Consider the following 12,746-nt stretch of genomic DNA (forward strand, 5'->3'; position numbering starts at 1 on the left):
AGGTCTCCCAGCCCCGACGAGGAGGAGAACCGCCTGGCGAATCGATGGGAGCAGCGACGAACTGCCTTCTCTTCGGGGGGAGGGGAACTGGTGAGGACGAGATAACAGCGAAGGGGTGAGGCTATTATTTATTACGTACTCGTACTGTAGCAGTACTAGTACTACTTTCTCAACTAGTAGTGCGATGTACTGTACTTGTAGTATAGTGCACTACTTTTGAACTCTTGAATCGCAGGGCCAAGGAGCTGCAGTTGGAAGTGGAGGGTAGTATTGTTCTCTAGAACCAACGCTGTACTATCAATGCAGGGAAAGTACACCTGCGTAGTGGGTACTCTCGATGCTCTATTCAAGCACGTAGCTGGCCTACTCAGCCGCTCCTCTCATGCACACACTAGCAGACTGTTTATCAACGACGGTTACTGCGGTGGCAGAACATTTGAGTTATTTGATACAATGAGACTAGGCTTTTCCCTTCCATTTGTGGAGGTGTAATGGATCTTGTCGAACTTTGTTAGTAGTTCCTTCTTTATGAATGAGATGAGGCAAAGCTTTTGCCTCCGTTTCGAAACAAAAAAATATTACGTCAAGAGGAACTTCTTTTATAGAGCCGATAATGGAGTGAAGTCCATGTGTGCATTGCCACAAGCTATAGAGTAGTAGAGTACTAGCACTTTACGTACAGAGCCATATTGCACAGTTCCCAATGGTGCGCCAGGCTTTTCCAGCTCCTCGGGCTTAATTGGGAGGCGTTAGTTTAAATATGCTACTAGCTGATGAGGAAGCTGCAAGCGAGGTGCGGGTAGGGAGAGCACACGAGCCATGAGATGATGGAAAGGAAAACCCGTTCATGTGGCTGGGCTATCCAGTGCACCCAGATTGTGGTGTGACATGTCCGTTCGACTTCAAAACTCAAACTACCCGTGGACAATATTGGCTCGCAGCAAAGTTACTATTTAGAAAAAAGGTCACCGTGCGTTCGGCTGGGGTCGAACCCACAAAACGAGGTGTACACTCCCACGACCACTAGTAGTACTCGTTGGAGTACAACGCAACCTAGAATCACCATTTGTCGCTAGTAGTACATTGTTCCTTACAAGAAACCACTAATAATGCCAAGAAACCACTGATAATGCAAAGAAACTACTACCACTTGCATATGTGGCAGACTTAAGATAAGACTACCTTATCAACCATTGTACATGCCTTTACGAACCAGCCCTACCAAGAAACGACTACTCTACAAAGTGACGTTATAGGCACGTTTCAACCCATGTCGCCCCTTAAGTCAACACCTTCTATTCGACAGGCAAGTTAGGCGTTATGACTTGTGGGACCTACATGTCAGTCTGCACAAAAATCCTCGAGTGACCTCCTACCTTCGGACCATCCACCTAGTCATCCTCGGCCATGGGACGCAGCTACCGCCTCCGTCAGAAGGCGAGGTCAAAACCGCCGGCCGTGCGGAACCCATCTTGCAGCAGCCCGGAAGCCAGCTCCGTCCGGCACTCGCGGCCGCTAGCTAGCCAAGATAGCTCCGTCCAGCTGCCTGTCTGCAAGGTTTGCTAGCTAGATTGGCACGGCGGTGCGGCGGCTTGCTCACGCGCGCCGCGCTAAGGCCAGCCATATGGCTCGAGCGAAGGCCAGCACGGCAGCTTGCTCGCGCATGAGTCATGCTCGGGCCAGCCTACCAACCCGCGCAGAGGCCCGCGCTGCGTCCGTCCCGTCCCGCGGAGCGGCGGCCAACTCGCTCACCACCGGCGCCATCGGCGAACACGCATCAGTACTGTTTGAAGTAATGTTCAGGAAAAATAATGATTTGAGGGGGAATAACATGATAGAAGGTCAGATGTGGGTCCCTCATGTCAACCGTCAAACAAAATGTGTTGGTTTAAGCTGCCTCGTCAGCACGGACATGTGGGCCAACCCTATCATAAACGGGTTTGAATGAGCCTAATTGGCACTAGTAGTAGTTTTTGGAGCGGATTAAGAAATTTTGGGTGTGTTTTTGCTATTTTTGTACAATAATTTCTTCCTAGGGCTGGTTGAAAGTGGTAGTTTTTTGTTAAATACTCTACATATTGTAAGTAGGAGTGGAAGTTAAGATTTGGAAGCCAATAAGCAAGGCTAGTTACATAGTGCCTATGTGTACGTGATTGAAAGTAAATATCAACCATGAGAGACTAATATCTTGATGGAAAACTCAAAACTATGGAAATACTAGCATTTTTTGCATGGTTGGAAATACTAGCAATGTTCGCGTGCGTTAAAATGGATCATAATTAGAATAATTCTTATTCACAAACTTGATACAAAACACTCTAATTTTGATATACATATATCACTAGAAATATATTATGTTTCAATCAGAAAATATTCCTTGGGCTGTTTTGGTGAGGTGAGGGAGGGGTGTGGTTGGTTTTAAGATACTAATTATGGGTTTTCTGCAAATTGATAGAGAAGTGGGATGTTGGTGAGAAAAGGCAACAACTTACGTCACAATCGTTAGATGTAGATCTAATGGTCAGAAATGACGGATGGTAGACACACCATCATCACCAACTTAGTCTTCTGTAGGAGTAAGCAAGATGTCCATGCATTGCACGGAACATCAAGATGCATTTTTTTTATAAAACACTTGTTGTGGTTGACCCATGCGGGAGTAATCCCTTGAAAACTAATGATATCTCGAGAAAGAGAAGATAAGGTGAAGAGGAGTGGGGCGTGGTGGTGATTGGTGGTCGGACTGAGCGGAGGCATGGAGATGGACTACGCCAGCAGCGGCCATCAGGCCAGTTTGTTCCAGAGGCTTCCTTTTTTAATTTGTCAACAATGAGGTAGTTGGAGATGAGGATGAACGAGGGAAGGCCTTGTCTGCAAATGTGGAGAGAGGTGCGGGTATCTTTTAATTTAATTTCCATAAGTCAGATATAGATTGGACGGTCTATATTGCAAGATGGCACGCATACCATCATCACCAACTCGGTTGTTTATAAGAGAACAAATATAAGTATGGTGATACAAATGTATTATCGATACTTGTTTCGGTAAACTAGGATCTACATTCTATTAAATGGCGCAGCATGTGGGGCCTTAGCACAATGACTTCTAGATTGTGTAAAACGAAGGTTTTCCCATTGCCGATAAGGAGGGGGTGACGGCGGCGCGCTTCCGGCTTGCTCTAGTCCTAGTAGCCATACTAGGTGGTCTACGCACGTGTAGATTTATTCTTTTTCACGTCTCGTGTTCGCCGTACTACCACGACTGTTGATGAATAGACGGCAAGTTATTCACGGGGAAACTCTTGTTGAGCGTGTTTGTGAGAGAGAGAGAGAGACAGTGTGCGTGTGTGATATGTCTAGTAACTGAGGCAATGATAAGAGATTCTTTGTGTATATGTGTATGGAGGATAGAGAGAGACATGTACATGGGGCTTTGTGTTGTGTAACGTGGAGACACATAGACATAATCACAGAGTGAGTGTGTGAGATACACATGCGGACATGGGGAAAGATGTGTGAGTTAGAGAGATGGAGAATTTTGGTTTGCATCTGAGCTAGAGAGAGGGGGGGGATATATACATCCTAGAGCTGGAGAGTATTGAAGGCAGTATGCCCTAAAGGCAATAATAAAGTTGTTATTTATATTTCCTCATATCATGATAAATGTTTATTATTCATGCTAGAATTGTATTAACCGGAAACTTAGTACATGTGTGAATACATAGACAAACAGAGTGTCACAGGTATGCCTCTACTTGACTAGCTCGTTAATCAAAGATAGTTAAGTTTCCTAGCCATGGACAAAGATTTGTCATTTGATAAGCGGGATCACATCATTAGAGAATGATGTGAATTGACTTGACCCATACGTTAGCTCAGCACGATGATCGTTACAGTTTCATTGCTACTTCATTCTTCATGACTTATACATGTTCCTCTTACTATGAGATTATGCAACTCCCGAATACCGGAGGAACACTTTGTGTGCTACCAAACATCACAACGTAACTGGGTGATTATAAAGGTGCTCTACAGGTGTCTCCAATGGTACTTGTTGAGTTGGCATAGATCGAGATTAGGATTTGTCACTCCGTGTATCAGAGAGGTATCTCTGGGCCCTCTCGGTAATGCACATCACAATAAGCCTTGCAAGCAATGTGACTAATGAGTTAGTTGCGGGATGATGCATTACGGAACGAGTAAAGAGACTTGCCGGTAACGAGATTGAACTAGCTATTGAGATACCGACAATCGAATCTCGGGCAAGTAACATACCGATGACAAAGGGAACAACGTATGTTGTTATGCGGTTTGACCGATAAAGATCTTCGTAGAATATGTAGGAACCAATATGAGCATCCAGGTTCCGCTATTGGTTATTGACCGGAGATGAGTCTCGGTCATGTCTACATAGTTCTCGAACCCGTAGGGTCCGCAGGCTTAACGTTCGGTGACGATCGGTATTATGAGTTTATGTGTTTTGATGTACCAAAGATATTTTGGAGTCCCGGATATGATCACGGACATGACGAGTAGTCTCGAAATGGTCGAGACATAAAGATCGATATATTCGATGACAACATTTGGACGTCGGAATGGTTCCGGGTGAGTTCGGGCATATACCGGAACCCCCGGGAGGTATATGGGCCTTATTGGGCCATAGTGGGAGAGAGGAGAAGGGAGCAAAGGAGGAGGCCCCCCAAGCCCAATCCGAATTGGGTGGGGGGCCGTCCCCCCTTTCCTTCCTCCTTCCTGCCCCTTCCTTCCTCTCCTAATCCAACTAGGGAAGGGGGGGGGAATCCTACTCCAGGTGGGAGTAGGACTCCCCTTGGGGCGTGCCTAGGAGGCCGGCCTCTCCCCCACCTCCACTCCTTTATATACGGGGGAGGGGGCACCCCATAGACACATAAGTTGATCATTGATCTCTTAGCCGTGTGCGGTGCCCCCCTCCACCATAATCCACCTTGGTCATATCATCGTAGTGCTTAGGTGAAGCCCTGCGCCGGTAGCTTCATTATCACCGTCATCACGCCATCGTGCTGACGAACCTCTCCCTCAACACTCTGTTGGATCGTGAGTTTGTGGGACGTCACCGAGCCGAACGTGTGCAGATCGCGGAGGTGCCGTACTTTCGGTACTAGGATCGGTCGATCGTGAAGACGTACGACTACATCAACCGCGTTGTCATAACGCTTCCGCTTTCAGTCTACGAGGGTACGTGGACAACACTCTCGCCTCTCGTTGCTATGCATCACCATGATCTTGCGTGTGCGTAGGAATTTTTTTAAAATTACTACGCTGCCCAATAGTGGTACCAGGGCCAGGTCTATGCGTAGATGTTATACGCACGAGTAGAACACAAGTGAGTTGTGGGCGATAATAGTCATACTGCTTACCAGCATGTCATACTTTGATTCGGCGGTATTGTTGGATGAAGCGGCCCGGACCGACATTACACGTACGCTTACGCGAGACTGATTCTACTGACGTGCTTCGCACACAGGTGGCTGGCGGCTGTCAGTTTCTCCAACTTCAGTTGAATCGAGTGTGGCTACGCCCGGTCCTTGTTGAAGGTTAAAACAGCACATACTTGACGAAAAATCATTGTGGTTTTGATGCGTAGGTAAGAACGGTTCTTGCTCAGCCCGTAGCAGCCACGTAAAACTTGCAACAACAAAGTAGAGGACGTCTAACTTGTTTTTGCAGGGCATGTTGTGATGTGATATGGTCAAGACGTGATGAGATATAAATTGTTGTATGAGATGATCATATTTTTTGAAATTATCGGGAACTGACAGGAGCCTTATGGTTGTCTCTTTATTGCATAAGATGCAAGTGCCATGTAATTGCTTTATTTTATCGCTATGCGATAGAAATAGTTGGCGAGACGACCATATGACGACATGTTTATAGAGATCAAGATGATAGAGATCATGGTGTCATGCCGGTGACGATAGAAATCATGACTGTAGTTTGGAGATGGAGATCAAAGGCACAAGATGATGATGGCCATATCATGTCACATATTTTGATTGCATGTGATGTCTATCTTTTATACATCTTATTTTGCTTGGTTCGGCGGTAGCTTTATAAGATGATCCCTTACTAAAAATTTCAAGGTATAAGTGTTCTCCCTGAGTATGCACCGTTGCGACAGTTCTTCGTGCCGAGACACCACGTCATGATCGGGTGTGATAAGCTCTACGTTCACATACAACGGGCGCAAGCCAGTTTTGCACACGCAGAATACTCGGGTTAAACTTGACGAGCCTAGCATCTGCAGATATGGCCTCGGAACACTAAGACCGAAAGGTCGAGCGTGAATCATATAGTAGATATGATCAACATAGTGATGTTCACCATTGAAAACTACTCCATCTCACGTGATGATAGGACATGGTTTAGTTGATTTGGATCACGTGATCACTTAGATGATTAGAGGGATGTCTATCTAAGTGGGAGTTCTTAAGTAATATGATTAATTGAACTTTAATTTATCATGAACTTAGTCCTGATAGTATTTGCATAACTATGTTGTAGATCAATAGCTCATGATGTAGCTCCCCGTTTATTTCTGATATGTTCCTAGAGAAAAACTATGTTGAAATATGATAGTAGCAATGATGCGGACTAGGTCCGTGATTTGAGGATTATCCTCATTGCTACACAGAAGAATTATGTCCTTGATGCACCGCTAGGTGATAGACCTATTGCGGGAGTAGATGCAGACGTTATGAATGTTTGACAAGCTCAGTATGATGACTACTTGATAGTTTGGTGCACCATGCTTTATGGCTTAGAACCGGGACTTCAAAAATGTTTTGAACGCCACCGAGCATATAAGATGTTCCAAGAGTTGAAATTGCTAACTCATACTCATGCCCGTGTCAAGAGGTATGAGACCTCTGACAGTACTTTGCTTACAAGATGGAGGAGAATAGCTCAACGAGTGAGCATGTGCTCAGAATGTCTGAGTACTACAATCACTTGAATCAAGTGGGAGTTAACCTTACCGATAAGATAGTGATTGGCAGAGTTCCCTAGTCACTATCACCAAGTTACTAGAACTTCGTGATGAACTATAATATGCAAGGGATAACTGAAACGATTCCCAAAGCTCTTCGTGATGCTAAAATCGGTGAAGGTAGAAATCAAGAAAAAGCATCAAGTGTTGATGGTTGACAAGACCACTAGTTTCAAGTAAAATGGAAATGGAAAGAAAGGGAACCTCAAGAAGAATGTTAAGCAAGTTGCCACTCCCATGAAGAAGCCCAAAGCTAGACCCAAGCCTAAAACTGAGTGCTTCTACTGCAAAGGAAATGGTCACTTGAAGTGGAACTGCCCTAGATACTTGGCGGATAAGAAGGATGGTATAGTGAACAAAGGTATATTGGATATACATGTTATTGATGTGTACTTTACTGGTGTATATAGCAACCCCTTGGTATTTGATATTGGTTCAGTTGCTAAGATTAGTAACTTGAAACGGGAGTTGCAGAATGAACATAGACTAGTTAAGGGTGAAGTGACGATGTGTGTTGGAAGTGGTTCCAAGATTGATATGATCATCATCGCACACTCCCTATACTTTCGGGATTAGTGTTGAACCTAAATAAATGTTATTTGGTGTTTGAGTTGAGCATGAATATGATTTGATCGTGTTTATTGCAATATGGTTATTCATTTAAGTCAAAGAATAATTGTTTTTCTGTTTACATGAATAAAACCTTCTATGGTCATACACTCAATATAAATGGTTTATTGAATCTCGATCGTAGTGATACACATATTCATAACATTGAAGCCAAAAGATGCGAAGTTAATAATGATAGTGCAACTTATTTGTGGCACTGCCGTTTAAGTCATACTGGTGTAAAGCGCATGAAGAAAGTCCATGCTGATGGGCTTTTGTAATCACTTGATGCTTGCGAACCATGCCTCATGGGCAAGATGACAAAGACTCCGTTCTTCAGAACAATGGAGCGAGCAACTGACTTATTGGAAATAATACATACCGATGTATGCGATCCGATAAGTGTTGAGGCTCGCGGCGGGTATCGTTATTTTCTGACCTTCATAGATGATTTCAGCAGATATGGGTATATCTACTTGATGAAACATAAATATGAAACATTTGAAAAGTTCAAAGAATACCAGAGTGAAGTGGAAAATCATCGTAACAAGAAAATAAAGTTTCTATGATCTTATCGTGGAGGAGAATATTTGAGTTACGAGTTTGGCCTTCATTCAAAACAATGTGGAATAGTTTCACAACTCACGCCACCTGGAACACCAGAGCGTAATGGTGTGTCCGAACATTGTAACCGCACTTTATTATATATGGTGCAAATCTATGATGTCCCTTACCGATTTACCACTATCATTTTTGGGGTTATGCATTAGAGACAGATACATTCACTTTAAATAGGGCACCATCTTAAATACGTTGAGATGACACCATACAAATTGTGGTTTGGCAAAACACCAAAGTTGTCATTTCTTAAAGTTTGGGGCTGCGATGCTTATGTGAAAAAGCTTCAACCTGATAAGCTCGAACCCAAATCGGAGAAATGTGTCTTCATAGGATACCCAAAGGAGACTGTTGGGTACAACTTCTATCACAGATCCGAAGGCAAGATATTTGTTGCTAAGAATGGATCCTTTCTAGAGAAGTAGTTTCTCTCTAAAGAAGTGAGTGGGAGGAAGGTAGAACTTGATAAGGTAATTGTACCTTCTCCCGAATTGGAAAGTATTTCTTCACTGAAATCAGTTCAAGTGATGCTTACACCAATTAGTGAGGAAGTTAATGATGATGATCATGAAGCTTCGGATGAAGTTACTACCGAACCTCGTAGGTCAACCAGAGTACGTTCCGCACCAGAGTGGTACGGTAATCCTATTCTGGAGTTCATGTAACTTGACCATGACGAACCTACTGTCGGTGTCAAAACCGGCGGATCTCGGGTAGGGGTCCCGAACCGTGCGTTTAAATTCGATGGTAACAGGAGACAAGGACCACGATGTTTACCCAGGTTCTGGCCCTCCCTATGGAGGTAATACCCTACTTCCTGCTTGATTGATCCTGTTGAATATGAGTATTACAAGAGTTGATCTACCATGAGATCGTAATGGCTAAACCCTAAAAGTCTAGCCTGTATGACTATGGTCATGAGTCTCTCTCCTCCAGACTGAGTCCTCCGGTTTATATAGACACCGGGAGGATCTAGGGGTACACAAGGTCGGTTATAGAGAAAGGAATCTACATATTTGATCACCAAGCTTGCCTTCCAGGCCAAGGAGAGTCCCATCCGGACACGGGTGCAGTCTTTGGTCTTCATATCTTTGCAGCCCATCAGTCCGGCCCATGGCTAACAGCCCGGACGCCCGAGGACCCTTTAATCCAGGACTTCCTTAGTAGCCCCCGAACCAGACTTCAATGACGAGGTGTCCGGCGCGCAGATTGTCTTCGGCATTGCAAGGCGGGTTCCTCCTCCGAGGACTTCAAAGTGATGTATTCGGCCTTGTATTTAAGGTCGTACCCCTCGGCTTCTGTGTATCAACAACTCCAGCCTCCACGTGTCGAGCGAATGCGAGAGGTCACGGTATTTTTACAGATAACACCCCGGCTAGGCGAGGAAGAATGTCTATTTAAAGAGATTGGATCTCAGATTCATTTGGCACCACGCGGAAAAAATTCTCAGAGATTGCTAGGAGAAACCACTCCAACATGGCTAGCGCTCCCAGCTCCTCCTCCCGTCCCTGCGGCCAAGAAAAAGGAGAGTGGGAGAGGTGCTCCGTTCCCCATAGTCAGCTGGAGAAGCTACAACGCAGGGATTTCTTCCTCCTGCGGATTTGGTCCCCGTTCGAGCAGGGTTGACCTCCTTCAACAGCGAGGCCCAGGCGGAGAACTTTCCCAATCCATCTGAGGGAGAACGAGTGTGTTTCGTCCCCTATCTGTTAAGAGGCGTCGGGTTTCCAATTCATCCGTTCGTCAGAGGGCTTCTGGCGTACTATGGCCTCCAACTGCACAAACTTCACTCCGGCCTCCATCCTGCATATCGCGGGTTACGTCGCCCTTTGCGAGCTATTCTTGGGTTGTGAGGCCCATTTTGAATTGTTGAGGAAGTTATTCTGTCTTGTCCCGCACAACCACGAGGGATCAATATTTCAAGTGGGCGGAGCCGAAATATGGCGCATCGCCGAGACCGGATACCTATCTGGCACACCGAATAGGGCATCCAAAGAGTGGCCTTCCGAATGGTTCTATATTGAGGACGTCGCACTCCCGGACCTAGTCCGGAGGGGTCTCCCCGAGTTCACAAGCATTCCTTTGAAGAAACGCCACAAGTGGCGCCCTCGGAGCCTCGAGGAGGAAGATAGTGTGGATGTTCATCAACTCATGAGCAAGATAAGAACACTTGCTCAGTCCGGATTATCAATAGTAGAAATGATGGAGACCTCCAGAGTTCGGGGGGTTCAGCCACTCCAGTACAGAGGGCTTCCCATGCGGCACTATAATGGTGAGGACGACGCCTCCCGCTGCGGCAGGAAGGGTCAGACACCCCTGCCGCTTTTGCCAAAATATTGGCCGAACTGTTCAAAGGGGAGGAAGAGGAGTTCTTGCATATCCAGCGCGGAGATGGATATTCCATGTATAGTCCTCCTAGCTGGGTAAGCCCCAACTCCTCTGCTCTACTCATTCCACTCCCTGAACTACTTATAACGAACATTAACTCGTCCATTTATAACAGCACTGGCGCAAGATTTCCGAAGGGCTTCACAGCCCCGCCCCACAGCCAGAGGGCCATAACCGGGACCTTGACCCTGGATTCGAAGAGGATCCAGACATATTTGTGGTGCTTGAGGACAGGGTGTTTTACCAGGCGAGCTATGACGGCACAGAGGTGGCCATCACCGCCGGCTACCCTGGTCTTCTTCCTGCCTCCCACGTAAGTAACCAGGAGACATCTCACCCGAAAGGGTTCCCCCGTTCTACCTCACCCACCGTACTGTCTCGTGCTTCAAAGGGGAGGTGCTCGACACGCCATGCTACTCCAAGAGTGATTCCGAAGAGAGCGGCTCCCGGACAGAGCAAGCCTTCGAAGAGGAAGGCGAACGAAGACACGGTCGGGCCCTCATCAAAGAGGTACGAGTTCGCAAGTATGTTTTTGTTTAATAGTCGCATCCAACTGTGACTTTTATGTTCGTCCTCTATCAGGAAAAGAGTTCGCCGGACTGTGTCCGGGGATACGGCCCATTATACTCCCGACAGCCGGGATCCGGCCCCAGCCGAGGAGCCGGGGGCCGATATGGGAGTGACGCTGGACTGTCCTTCAGCTGAGGGCTCGGAAGATATGTCCGTCACCAACTCAGAAGTGGAGAGCGCCATGAATCACCGGCGCCGGAGGGCCATTTTACGAGACCCCCACTTCTTGGAAGAGGCTTTTAATGCCTTCAGCTCGGCTGATGCCTACATCCGAGCTGCTCGCGATGGGCTTAGCAGAGCCACAAAGCAGCATTTAAAAGATGCGCAAGTAAATTTACTGTGTCCGAATATGATAATCATATGCTAGTAGCCCTTGAGACATAAAGTAGTTGGTACAACTGATTTGAGGATCGTTGTATGATCAGGTTCTTACTGAGAAGAATGACCTGCTAGCCCAAGAGCTAGACAAGTGCCGGAAACAGTTAACTGCAGTTACCGCCGAACTGGAAAAAACCAAGAAGGCGTCTGCGGGTAATATTTCCCTCCATCGAGAAATAGTAATTGTATAGCAGCTATGTTAACACTGCGGCTTATCGCATAACAGGATCGTCAGATCAACTGGAGGAGAAAGAGTCGAAAATACTACATGCCGCAGGCGAGCGGGTGCTGGCCCGAGTCAGACAGGAGAAAAACAAACTCGAAGATTCAAACACCCAGTTGGGCGAAGAACCGAAAGATGTGCGGGCCCAGTTGGCCGACTTCGTAAAGGAGAACAAAAGGCTGCGAGGCGGCATATTCAGTATCTGACCGAACTATACCTTATAGTAATTCGGACATAACAGGGACCGACAGAGTTATGTCTGCAGGTATGTTGACCGGTCGTCCCGAAGAAGAGATGTCGGATTCTCGGGCGATCTGCTACAAGAGCTCTCACGCATGCATGAGCAAGCTCAGCAGGCGATGCGAAGCATTGCAAAGGCCTTTTGGCCATCTGCCTCTCCTCCAGGAAAGATGGAGGAGCTCCTAGAGCTATTCAAGGGAGCGCGGCGGTGCTTTCGATTGTGGACAATATTGGCCTGCTGGGAAGGTGCGCGAGAGGCCTGGGCCATGGTGAAAATATGGTACACCAAGCTTGATCTAAATCATATGGCTCGGGTCAGACCTCTAGGGTTAGATGGGAAAGAAGTTCCCGTTAGTTTGGTATATGACCAAGTAAAAGTAGCCGCAAAGTATTCCCAGCAGGATTGTAAGTTAGATAGCCTGCTGGATGATATAGAGGAGGAAATGTTTGAGTCCAAGTGACTATATATTTTCCTTCTAGCTGAATTGTAAAATGATTGTCATGGCAGACCTTTTCGCTTCGACCTCTGGACTCGAAGGTGCAAAGTGTTTCCGAATACCAGTGCAGCCGAATAGACCGGTGTATGCTTGGAAACCAGGCGTAGGGGTCATAGTTGCTTGAACAGACAAGTTATATCCGGCTAGTTAGGTTATATTACATTAAGATTGTAAGAAACATCTTCCAGAGAGAATAGTTCCAT

The sequence above is a fragment of the Aegilops tauschii genome, chromosome 2, assembly GCF_002575655.3.
Source record: "Aegilops tauschii subsp. strangulata cultivar AL8/78 chromosome 2, Aet v6.0, whole genome shotgun sequence".
In the NCBI taxonomy this organism is placed as follows: domain Eukaryota; kingdom Viridiplantae; phylum Streptophyta; class Magnoliopsida; order Poales; family Poaceae; genus Aegilops; species Aegilops tauschii.